Source organism: Rattus norvegicus, chromosome 3 (genome assembly GCF_021556685.1).
Source record: "Rattus norvegicus strain SHRSP/BbbUtx chromosome 3, alternate assembly SHRSP_T2T, whole genome shotgun sequence".
Lineage (NCBI taxonomy): Eukaryota > Metazoa > Chordata > Mammalia > Rodentia > Muridae > Rattus > Rattus norvegicus.
Window position 1 is genome coordinate 140,688,834 of NC_141536.1, and position 12,253 is coordinate 140,701,086.

The window sequence follows — 12,253 nt, forward strand, 5'->3', positions numbered from 1 at the left end:
CTGACAAAATAAATTTTAAGATATGAGGGACTTTTGAGGTTACCTGCTTAGGTTTGGTTTTTAGACTTTACAGTAAGGAGCATTATCTTCTAAAGGGTAACATACATCTCTAGAACTAGACAAAGAATCCTGGTTGAGGCAGTAGTCATGGCTTTGGAACTGTATTCTCTGAGCACTATAATAAAACACCTGGGACTATATATAGTTAGTTCTTTCTGCCTGCTTCTTTGTGACGATTAATTGAGGGACTATATTAACAGTTGAACATGTATGCCCAGTATAGTAACTGTTTATAACGTATCAAGTTTATATAACTTGACAGCTTGTGTGTAAATATTTAGTTGCTGAAACTTAGATCTGATGTGAACTGCCATTGAATTTGCTAAGGGCTTAGGATTTTCAGCAAGAATTAATAATGCTTGTTATACCTGATAGTTATATAATATAAAATATATATAGTATAATTTAATATTATATAATTACATCATTATAAAATTATATTTTTTATATAAAATTATATGGTGGCACGCGGATTCAACCCTAGTAATTGGCATGCAGAGGTGGGTAGATGTCTTGAGAGTTCAAGGCCAGCTTGGTCTACATAGTAAGTTCCAGGACAGCTAATGCTGAACAGAGAAACCCGTCTCCAAACCCCACCACCACCAAAAAAAAAAAAGCCAGCTGGATTTATTCCTTCTTTGGTTGTCACAATTCACTGGGTGACCAGGGCCATGTATCTTGCACAAGAACAGTGTTGACTGCTTAAGCCTGAAAGGTTTTTGGTTCCTGAGATGGAGGATTTCAAAGTGGCATGGCTTTTAATTGTTAAATAATGGATACCCACACCCAACTCCACACCAGGGGTAGGCAGGACTAGAGAGAATGTAGGCAACAGCTTTTGTGTTTATTTGTTGTATGGTTTCACTATGTAGACCAAGCTGACCTCGGACTCATGGCAGTCCTGCTGCTGCTGCCTTTTGAGTGCAGGAAATCGGGCACAAACCACTGGCCAGTTGGTTTGTTCTCTTATTATTTTCTAACTCATTCATCCATTCTTTCCTTTGTTTGTTTTGTGATGGGGTCTTGAATGTGCTGGAATTAAAATTTTTATTAAATTTTATTAAATTATTAAATTAAAATTTTTCACCAATCCTGGCTTATGTGCCACTGGGGATCGAACCCAGGGCTTCATGCAGCCTAACAGCTATACCCCATTAAGAAAAAGTGGCAGCTGCTTGGATTATAGATGAATGTTACTGTGTTTTTGAGACAAAAATCTCTCTATGTACCTGACTGATCTGAGAGATCTGCCCGCCTCTGCCCCGAGGGCTAGGATTAAAGGTTTGTGGCACCTTGTTCCACATTCCTTCCACTTGTTTGGTTGTTTGGTTGATTTTTTTTTGTTTGCTTTGCATATCTCTTGTAGCCCAGGCTAGTCTCTAGTTCATTGTAGCAGAGGATGACCTTGAGCTTCTTTCTGCTTTGTTTCTCCATCTCCCAGTAATGGGCTGATAGGCCATTTTATTTGTGTCACTTCTCAAATGCCCCTATTGTATCTGCTCTTTTAACACTGTGGTCTTAGGAGCTTTTCTAAGTTGTTTTTATTAGCTGAAACATTTTAGTCTGCTTAGAAAAATAAACAGCTGGGATTTTTTTCCCTATAGAATATAAAGAACTGTTAATTCCTAGCAAATATTTAAATATTTTGTTCCAGATAAAATTCAACAGTTGTTGACCAAACATGTTATAGAAATAAAGGATTGATTCTTTTACATTTGAGGTGATAGATAATCACAACATTGCAAAATTAAGCCAGGAGTGGTGTTCTATTGGCTTTTGCAAATTCTTGGTCTTTATCCTTAGATTTAAAAAACAAAACCTACTTAACAACAGTTGCTATGGTGGGTAAGCGCTTTTTACATTTTTGATGATGGTGTTTTCTTACATGAAAAAATAGTGGTAAGATTTTAGGATTAGTATCCTGGGTAGAGGAATCTTTTATAATTTTTATGTGTCAGGTCTCAAATACCCTTTGTTCTTTTAGCACTGGGTTTTTTGAGTTTTTATTAGCTGGAAACATTTTAGTCTGCTTAGAAAAGTGAGCGCTTGGAATTTTTCTAGTTATGACTAATGCTCTAATGGGCATTTCTCAATTTAGCTGTCTCATTAATGTTCTGTAAATCTTAAGAAAATCATCCTGTTAAAAAAGAATGGGTAGGAGCCAGGTGGTGGTGGTGGTGCCTCTAATCCCCACACTTAGGAGTCAGAGGCTGGTTGATCTCTGAGTTCCAGAGGCTACACAGAGATCTCACCTCAAGGTGCAGGGAGGATAGGTGGCCTGGAGAGATGGATCAGCAGTTAAAAACAGTGGCTACTTTTCTAGAGGGCCTGAGTTCATTTCCCAGCACACACATAGTGGCTCACTACTATCTGTAACTCCAGTTTGAGGGCATCTCATGGCTTCCATGAGCAGAAGATAATCTATGGTGGTTTGTGCCTATGAACACAGCACTGACAAAAGCTTAAGCTGTAGGACCTGAGATACAGGCCAATCTAGGCTACATGGTAGGTCCTGTCTCAAGAAAGATACTCCCTCTAAAACGGGGAGGGCTGGTTTATTAGAAATTTGTCTTTTTTTTTTTTTTTTAATCAAAGGAGCCATTTGGACTAGTCATATTTATTCAGTAGTCCCCAAAGGCTTACTATAATTCTGGCAGGTACTATACTAAGGCCCTCTAGGTACCCTTACCCTCAACTTCACAATTGGCTGGCATTTGTCATAATAAATATACTGTGTCTAGGCTTAATTTATTGTTGATGCTACAGGGAACTTACTATGTGCCCTGGGTATAATTTGTAAGACAGCTGGAATTGGATAGGGGAGAATGAGATTTAGAATTAGCAGAAATCGCTGGGCGGTGGGTTCACTAGGGGGCTTGTAGGAAGAACCTCTACTTCTGGAGAGTTGAGGATCAACTTCTCAAGCTTTGGTTTTGTCACCTCTGCAGCTGAAGTAGTAACACCGTGGGAATGACTTATTAATCTCCAGTTTCTTCATCTGTAAAATGGAGTTTGTGCCCTATACCTCAGAGGATTCTTTTTAAAGATTATTAATGAAGTCACCACTAATATCATGTCATTGCTAATATTGCTATACCCTTCTTGGTTTTCATTTTTGGATGCCAAGAGTTCTTACTTGTTAAAGAAACTTTTGGCTTGTACATCTTGTTTCTGCTGTGGCCTGCTGGTCGAATAAGGTGCTGAACTAGTTTAGGTGAGAATATGTTAAGTCACACTCAGTGTGTGATTGCTTTAGTTACCTGGGTCCAGTATATGTTGTCTAGTTTTGACAGATCTAAGATTCTTCCTCTTGCAATTTTCCAAGCTCTAGGATTCCCTTACCTCTAGATTGAGTTCATCTTGTTTCAGACTAGGAAAAGTTCTAAGTTTGTTCATCTGTAGACACATTTAAGAAGTATCATTTTCTTTTAAAAAGTTTTTTTTTTAATTATATCTGTTTGTCTATATGAGGGTATGTGCAGGCGAGTGTAGGTGTCCTAGGAGGACAGAGGAATTGTACTGTATTCTACTATGGAGGCTTTATAGCATCCTTTCCATATCCCTGTCTCTCTTGTTTCTTTCTATGTTTTGGGGGTTGGTTGGTTGGTTGGTTTTTCAAGACAAGAGTTACTCTTTGTAGCCCTAACTGTCCTGGAATTGGTTCTATAGACAAGCCTGGCCTTGAACCCAGGGATCTGCCTGCTTTTGCCTCTCAAGTTCTGGGTAGTGTGTGCAATCATCTCTTGGCATGAATCTGTTTTTATTCTGAGTGTTTTGTTTTTGCAGTCCTGACTGTCCCATTATATACACAAGGATGCCCTCAAACTCAGAGATGAACTGCCTCTGCCTCTTGAGTTCTGGGATGAAAGGCATGTGCCACGACACCTGGCTTGTTTTTGAGTGGACTTTTTATATAGTTCTGGCTGGCCTGGAATGTACTGAGATCCTCCTGCCTCAGCCTCCAAACCCTAGATTAGATTGGATGCATACCACCAGGCACCTGCTGCTGCACGCACACACACACACACACACACACACATTCAGTATAGGTATTCTGTTACTGAGGTACATACACCTTTGACCCATTTTTGTTGACTCTTTTGTATGGATGCATACTTGTGCAATGGTGTTTGAATGGAGGTTAGAGAACAACATTTGGGATATGCTGTGTGGTACCCAGGGATTGAGTTCAGTTTGTTATGCTACAGGTGCCTTTATCCACTGAACCACGCACTATAAATCAGACTGGCATAGTTAATTTTTCAGTGGAATTTTAATGCATTGTCTTTCTGGACAGTTTTCCTCCCAAAATACAGCATTCCACATTTTTGATGTACTAAAGACTATTCAGGTATTATTCCTAAAGAACTTCAGTATCCACTGGCTGCTACCTAGGTTCTTGTTTAGTTAAGTGTAGTTGTGTTCATGGCTTTTGTTTCTACCATCATATAGGACAGTTTCTTGAAAATTTGTTGCAAGATAACTTGTACATTTTTAAAGTGAAGACTTTGTGTTAAAAGCTTCTCTGGGGGGGGGGCGTTGGGAGGGGAACACCCATAAGGAAGGGGAGGGGGGAGGGGGATGTTTGCCCGGAAACCGGGAAAGGGAATAACACTCGAAATGTATATAAGAAATACTCAAGTTAATAAAAAAAAAAAAAAAAGAAAAAAAAAGCTTCTCTCGGGTTGGGGATTTAGCTCAGTGGTAGAGCACTTGCCTAGGAAGCGCAAGGCCCTGGGTTCGGTCCCCAGCTCCGGAAAAAAAAAAAGCTTCTCTCACCTCAGAACCACCCCATCTCCACCTCACCTTACATCTCATGTAGCTCAAGGTAGTAGTTTTAGGGTTTTACTTGTTTTTTTTTTTACTTGTGTGTTTTTTGTTTGTTTGTTTGTTTGTTTGTTTTCTTTTTTGAGACAATCTCACTATGTATCCCTGGTTGGCCTAGACCTCACTTTATAGACCAGGATTGGGCTTGTACTCCTAGATTCTGCCTGCCTTTGCCTCCCCAGTGCTGGGATTACAGGACACCCCTCTCCGCAACAGGACAGTGTTTTGGTAGCTGTTAAAAAAAAATCGCTTTGTACCTAGTACTCAGGAAGCAGCAGAGGCAGGAAAATCTTGGTTTAAAGCCAGCCTGGTTTACATAGAGAGCTTCAGGCCAGGTGAGACCCCATCTTTAAAAAAAAAAAAAAAGCAAAACAACAACAAAGCAGTCAGTTTGTAGAATTTAAGGACCTGGTATTGAATTTAGTATAAAAAATATATTTAAATCTTAAATAGACTTCCCACCTGTTCCTTTCTATTTAGTGTTCTTAGAATAGAGGGAGGGAGCAGAGGTTATTTAACCTCTGAACCTGAGAGTATGCATTTCATTCCACAATGAGTTCCAGAGACATTCAAATGATAACAGTGATATTGCAGATGTAAGTGCTGAGTTCTACTTTAGTTTTCTGTCCCTAGGCTCCAGAGAATGGTGGTCAATGGGATCAAGTTTCACACTAAGACTCATTTTGCCTCTGCTGTCTGAACAGAAGATAAAATATACAGATAATGATTTTTCTGACCATCAGTTATGTCTTTAGGGTAACAGAATAACTTGGTTTAAGTTTTTTTTTTTTTTTTTTTTGGTTCTTTTTTTCGGAGCTGGGGACCGAACCCAGGGCCTTGCGCTTCCTAGGCAAGCGCTCTGCCACTGAGCCAAATTCCCAACCCCCATAAGTTTGTTTTATGTTACAGATACTTCTGTGTTTTCCGGTTCTTTTTTTTTGGAGCTGGGGACCGAACCCAGGGCCTTGCGCTTCCTAGGCAAGTGCTCTACCACTGAGCTAAATCCCCAACCCCTACTTCTGTGTTTTCTTTTCAAGCATTAATACCGTATATCTTTTAGTTAGGACTAAGAGCAGAAGGCACATTTGTATGCTAGAATTGTAATCTAACGATAAATACCCTGTAGGGTCCCTCCGTCAGTAAGTTGTGTTATTGTGAACCTTTATGAAGTTAGGCCTTACTTTGTAGTCCTGACTGTCTTGTAGTCTTGCCATCATGCCCAACTTTAAAGTAATTTTTTTAGGGAGGTATCTGGGTATCATCCCAGATCCATATATATTTGTTCTATCACTGAGCTACATCTATAGCTTTATAAATATTATATCCTAAAATCAGACCCTTAGTAGAACCAGAGAAAATTTGTTTTGAATAGGAAGTTTTCTTAGTTCAGTATTCAGTTGAAACTTTGAGATTTGAAGGTCAAAGAAATCCAGGGAACTCTCAAAATTTAGTTGTTGGTTTTATTAATCTTGTTTGTTTGTTTTGTTTGAGACGGGGTTGTGGGGGGGCTCTCAGATAGCCCTGGCTATCTTGAAACTCACTCTGAATTCCAGGCTAACCTTGAAAAGAGATCCACCTACCTCTGCCACCCAAGTGCTGGAATTAAAGGAATGTAATGCCACACCTGGCCAAGCAAGCCCACTTCTTTCTTTCTAATTACATCCATCTGTTTACTGTGAGGATGAGGGAGGCACATGAGCCCTGGTGGCTCTTTCCTTCTTCCATGTAGGTCCTGGAAGTCAAACTTGGGTGCATATGGTGCACATATATCCAGGGAAACACTCATACAGAATAAAAATTGTTAAGAAAATATAATAAAGGGGTAGGTGTGGGGTGCAATACCTTTAATTCCAGCACAAAGGCAGAAGGAGGAGGAGCCCTTAGACTGCTATGTAGACTGTCCTGGTCTACATAGCAAGCTCCAGGACTGCAGAAAGACCCTGTGTCATAAAACATCGTCATCGTAGTAATAAAAAATGGGGCTGGAGAGGAGGCTTAACAGTTAAGAACACTTGTCCTTCCAGAAGACCGACCTGGGTTTGAGTCCCAGCAGCCACAGGGTACCTCTAATTCCGGGGGACCCAGTATCCTCTTCTGACTTCTGAAGGCTCTAGGCACACATCCAGAAAAACACTCATTCAAATTAAGTAATTTTTTTTCTTTTTTTTTTTTTTTTTTTTTTCGGAGCTGGGGACCGAACCCAGGGCCTTGCGTTTGCTAGGCAAGCACTCTACCACTGAGCTAAATTCCCCAACCCCAAGTAATTTTTTTTTTTTTCCGGTTCTTTTTTTCGGAGCTGGGGACCAAACCCAGGGCCTTGCGCTTCCTAGGTAAGCGCTCTACCACTGAGCTAAATCCCCAGCCCCAGTAATTTTTTAAAAAATTATTTTTTTAACAGGTGTGTGTGCACATGCATACCCATGCATGACATAGCATTTTGTGAGGCTAGAGGATAACTAGTTTTCTTCCATGTATGTCCTGGGGATCAAACTCAGGTTTTCAGACTTGACAGCAAGCTCCTTACCTGCTGAGTCATTTTGCTGCTCCCTCCCTTACTTAAATTATTTCTTAATTTGTGACAGGGTCTCGTGGAACTCATTGCTCACAAATTCACTATGTTGTTGATGGTGAGGTTTTTGGGGTTTTTTGGTTTTGTTTTAGTTTTAGTTATAGCCAGGTGTGGTGACCCACACTGGTGGGGTGAGCAGCACAGAGGTAGGTAGGTAGATCTCAGTTTGAGGCCAGCCTAGTCTATATAGTGATTTCCAAGATACTCAGGGGGTGACCCTGTCTCAAAAAGAAAATAAAAGCCTGATTATTTTCCTTTTGCTTATGTGTGTGTATGTGCATCACATGCATGCAGTGCCTGTCGAGGCCAGAAGAGGATGTTCAGATTCCCCCAGAACCAACATATGGTTGGGACCCTGACAGGTGGGTGCTGGGAACCCAGGTCCTCCTTATTTTAATTTCTCTGTTTGTCTTTATGTCTCTGCTCTGTATCCAATGCATTCAATGTCCCCAAGGTCAAAAGAGGGCTTTGGATTCCCTGAAACTGGAGCTACAGATGGTTTCGAGTTGTCCTGTGAATGCTATGAATGGAACCTGGGGTTTCTCTACCACTGAGCCATCATCTCTCCAGCCTGACCTTGAGCTTCTAATTTTCCTGCTTCCACCTCCAAGATACTATAGGTATAGGTGGGTCATTGAAACACATAGCAAACACACACACACACACTCACACACACTCACACACTTCTTTTTTTAACTATAAAGACCTTGTTTCTTGGGTCTCCAGAGGCTACCTTAAAATAAGTTAAAATGTATTTATTTCTTCCCCTAGTCTTCTCCATCTTGACTCTCAGCGTGTGTAATGAACTTCATTTACCCATTAGACTCCCTACCGTACAAGACTTTGGCTTAAGTCAGAACAAGATTTTAATCTTCAGGGATTAACAAAGGGCTTGCAGCTTTCCTTGCTTGCTTTTTTCTCTGAGTCCTATTTTCTTTCCACTCTTAACTATAATTTTACCGTTTCCTAGTCAGAGGACCTAAGAAATACTACACAATGTGTCCAGCATATCTAAAGCCCCTGGACCACCCCTAGTGCCACTTTTTTTTGCTATGTGGCAGGAATGCTTTTCAAGACAGGGTTTTTGGTTTTTCTATGTAGCTCTGGCTTGGAACTAGCTCTGTAGCCCCGGCAGGCCTTAGACTCAACAGCTCACCTGCCTCTGCCTTGCGAGTGCACCACTATGCTGATCCAGTGTCACTTTTATACAGGAAAAAAGGCAAGCTGCTTCTGGTGATTGATTTGCTTTTCTGGAGGTGTCTGTGTGCTAGGCAGGCGCTTAACCAGTGAACTCTATCCCCATTTCTCATGCTTTGTTTGATGGGCAATAAACATTAATATTTAAATGGACTAAATAAAACTTTTGTGGTATAAAAACTAGTTTCATTTTTTTCAAGTTCTGGTGTTATCTTTTGTTTTAAACACTAGACAATTCTTCAACAAAAATGACATTAGTAGGAATATGTAACCCAGCTTTTGTAGTTATCGCACATTGGACCATTTCTAAGGTTCTTAGTTTTAGTGGAGTTTTCCTTTAATTTTATTTTATTGAAGAATCGGTTATACAGAGCCATGTAACTGGCTTTGGTGTGGTCAGACTTTATTTAGTAAGAAAGATTTTGAAAGGTTTTTCACAGATTTGTTTTAGGCTAAACTTCAGGCATTAAGACTTAGCAATGTCTTTTGGTTGTTTTAAGGCAGTGTCTTGTTTTATAGCTAGGTGGCCTCATTTCTTAATGATCCTCCTTCCTCAGCCTACTGAGTGCTGGAATTAACAGGCATGCGTGTGCCCCCCCCCCCCCCCCAAGTTATGTTTCAGAGTCAGGCTGAGTGAGGGTTTTGGATTGTAGATACAGTGCCAGGGAATTGTTAGTTACTAAATGGTTGGGAAGGTGGTAATTTAGGATGATTCAGATGTCCTTAAGGTCTAATTTACTGTGCAGTGGTTATAAAAACTGACCCTCCAGATAGCCAATACTCATGTGCTTTGTTAACTTCCAAATAAGCTCTTTTTAAAGTATGGACTGAGAACATAGGTCAGTGGGGTTAAGGGTGCTTGAAGCATGAAGACCTGAGTATGAGTCTCCAGCACTTACATAGAAAGCTAGGGGCATAAACTGGGCAGTGGGATTGCATAGCTTTAATCACAGCAGTCAGGAGGTAGACGTAGGTAGAGTTTGAAGTCAGTCTGGTCTACAGAGCTAGTTGAAAAACCAAAAAAGGGAGAGGGGCAAAAAGAAAGAAAAGGCTGGAGGGCTAGAGAGATGGCTCATGGATTAAGAGCTCTTGCTGTTTGTTCTTCGACAGGACCTATGTGTGTCTTCCTCAGTTTAAAATTTGAAAGGTTATGTGAGACATGGTTCTTGACTTGAGAGAATTAAAGATCCAATAAGAAAATAGGATTTGAAGACTGAGTAGTAATGTGGAAGTTTGTGGCAGGAAGCAGAGAATTCCAGCTGGGCATGGTAGCATACACCTCAAATCCTGGCCTCAGGAAGCCAAGGCATGAATTTGGAAGTTAAAGCAGAAGGAAGATACAGAAATAAAAACCTGGAACTTCAAAAACCAATCAACTTGACTTTGAATCTTACTTTCTTTTGTAGTGGGTATTCTTTGGTTAGTCTGCTGAATTTCTTTAGGCTGTTTTGGTTTTTGTAGTTTAGAAAAGGTAGATTAGAAGGTAATGTTTGGGGCTGGGGATTTAGCTCAGTGGTAGAGCGCTTACCTAGGAAGCGCAAGGCCCTGGGTTCGGTCCCCAGCTCCGGAAAAAAAAAAGAACCAAAAAAAAAGAAGGTAATGTTTGCTTTATAGAACTGTTTGAGTTGGGCTGGTCAGGTGGCTCATTGGGCAGAGGTGCCTACTACTAAGTCTCATGACTTCTGTTTGGTATCTGGGACCTTTATGATAGGAGAGAACTAGCTCCTACAAGTTGTCCTCTAACCTCTACACATGCACTGAGACATGTGTACGTACACACACACACACACACACACACACACACACACACACACACACACAATGGATATTAAGAAGAATTTCTAAGACAATTGGGTATTTAAAGCTGAGAACATCTTTTAGCTCTAGACTTCTGATTTCTAATTGCCCACTCAGAATTTCCATTTGAATGTCTTAAAGCCATTTTAAATTTACATCCAAAACCCATCTTGTGAATTTTTACCTATCCAGTACATGGTACCAACAATGTATTCAAATAGAAATGAGTTACCTCCCATTTCATTTTCCTCTACCCAGAGCTGTTTGTTATACATCAGTTCTGTGCCAGAGGGTTTCTCAGCCGTCTGTGCTGCCTGTGCTGCTGCAGCCTAGGTTGAGCTGGGTTGGCCCTTCTCACTTAGGTATCATAACAGCCTCTGCCTCCTGAACCCTGCTCATTCTCAGTCTCTCTCTGCTTGAACTGTTTAGTGAACTCTCTCACCAGTCCACAGGTAAGTCTTTAAGCATTTAAGTTAGTTCATGCTTGATTAGCCTTGTGTTCTCCTGCCTTTACAGATTCAGCCAGTCATGGATTGAAAAACTGTGTTCAGAAAAACAAGTTAAATCTGTACTGAGCAGGGAGAGACTGTTACTGTCTAAACCATATATTCTAACAGCTTTTTATGTAGCATTTACATAGAACTGAGTATTATGTACATTAAACATTGTATTATAATCTGGGAATAGTTTAAAGTACACAGGTAACAAGAAAATTCTGGGTTTTTTTTTTTTTTTAAACAGTCTCATTAGCCCCTGCTAGTTTTGAACTGTCAGTCCTGCTCCGCCTTCATAATTGCTGGGGTTATAGGTATATGCTAAGATACCTAACCCGATATCACTTTATAAGGACTTGGAGTTCCTTCAAAGTTTGGTATTTGCTGGTAGTCGATCCTGGAGCCAATGTTCTGCAGAAGCCCAAGGGAGAACAGTAATCCAAAACCTAATTTCACTTTTTTTTTTTTTTTTTTTTTTTTGGTTCTTTTTTTTTCGGAGCTGGGGACCGAACCCAGGGCCTTGCGCTTCCTAGGTAAGTGCTCTACCACTGAGCTAAATCCCCAGCCTCCTAATTTCACTTTTTAGAGTGGATTCCTGTGTACATGAGGGTTAGCTATAAGAGGAAATATATGAAGAAACCAAACCAGTAGTTGAGAAACTTGGTCTGTTTTTGTTTCCTTTTGTTAGGTTTATGTAATATACATGTAGAAGTTACAGAGGTGCGAGTGAGAGGTGTTTGGGTGTTCAGATATAGATCATCTGGGTTTTCATGTCCTATTTACCACACCTCTGTTTTTTCAACTCTCTAAACCCCAATCGTTAACTGAATTTGCAGCACCACAATTCAAAAACCCATATTACTCTGATACTCTAGAAAAGGCCAGCCATTGGAAGTTTATGTGGATGTCTTTTTTTTGTGAGAGATGATTTGCTGACTTACAGACAGGATCATCCTCGCTATGTAGCATGGACTTTACTTGCCGTGATTTTTCTGCCTCAGCCTGCTAAGTGCTGGGATTACAGGCTTGTTCCTGCACCTTCATTGGAGGCTATAAACAGTGAACTATTAGTCCTGTCTTGTCTTTGCCTCCTGTGTGCTGTGATTAAAGGTTTACAGTTTGGTTGTCCAGTTTGGAATGTGCTTCATTTCTGTTGCTATGATAAAATATTCAAATGGGGGGTGCTGTAGAGATGCTCAGTGGTTAAGAATTCCTAGCACCCACATGGTGGCTTACAAACAACTCTAACTTAAGTTCCAGGGGAACTAGTGCCCTCCTGGCTAACTGGACACCCGCCATGCATGTGATG

General features: G+C 40.5%; 1 protein-coding gene across 10 annotated transcripts in view; it reads left to right on the forward strand.

The window, feature by feature from the left end:
- Positions 1–12,253, forward strand: part of Csnk2a1 (casein kinase 2 alpha 1) — a 46,817-nt gene that overhangs the window by 6,276 nt on the left and 28,288 nt on the right. For 2 of the 10 annotated variants that reach the window (NM_001429692.1, NM_053824.3), the window contains 1 exon segment: positions 7,751–7,818. The gene's annotated coding sequence lies outside the window, so the exon portion shown is untranslated. 10 annotated transcript variants of the gene reach the window in all.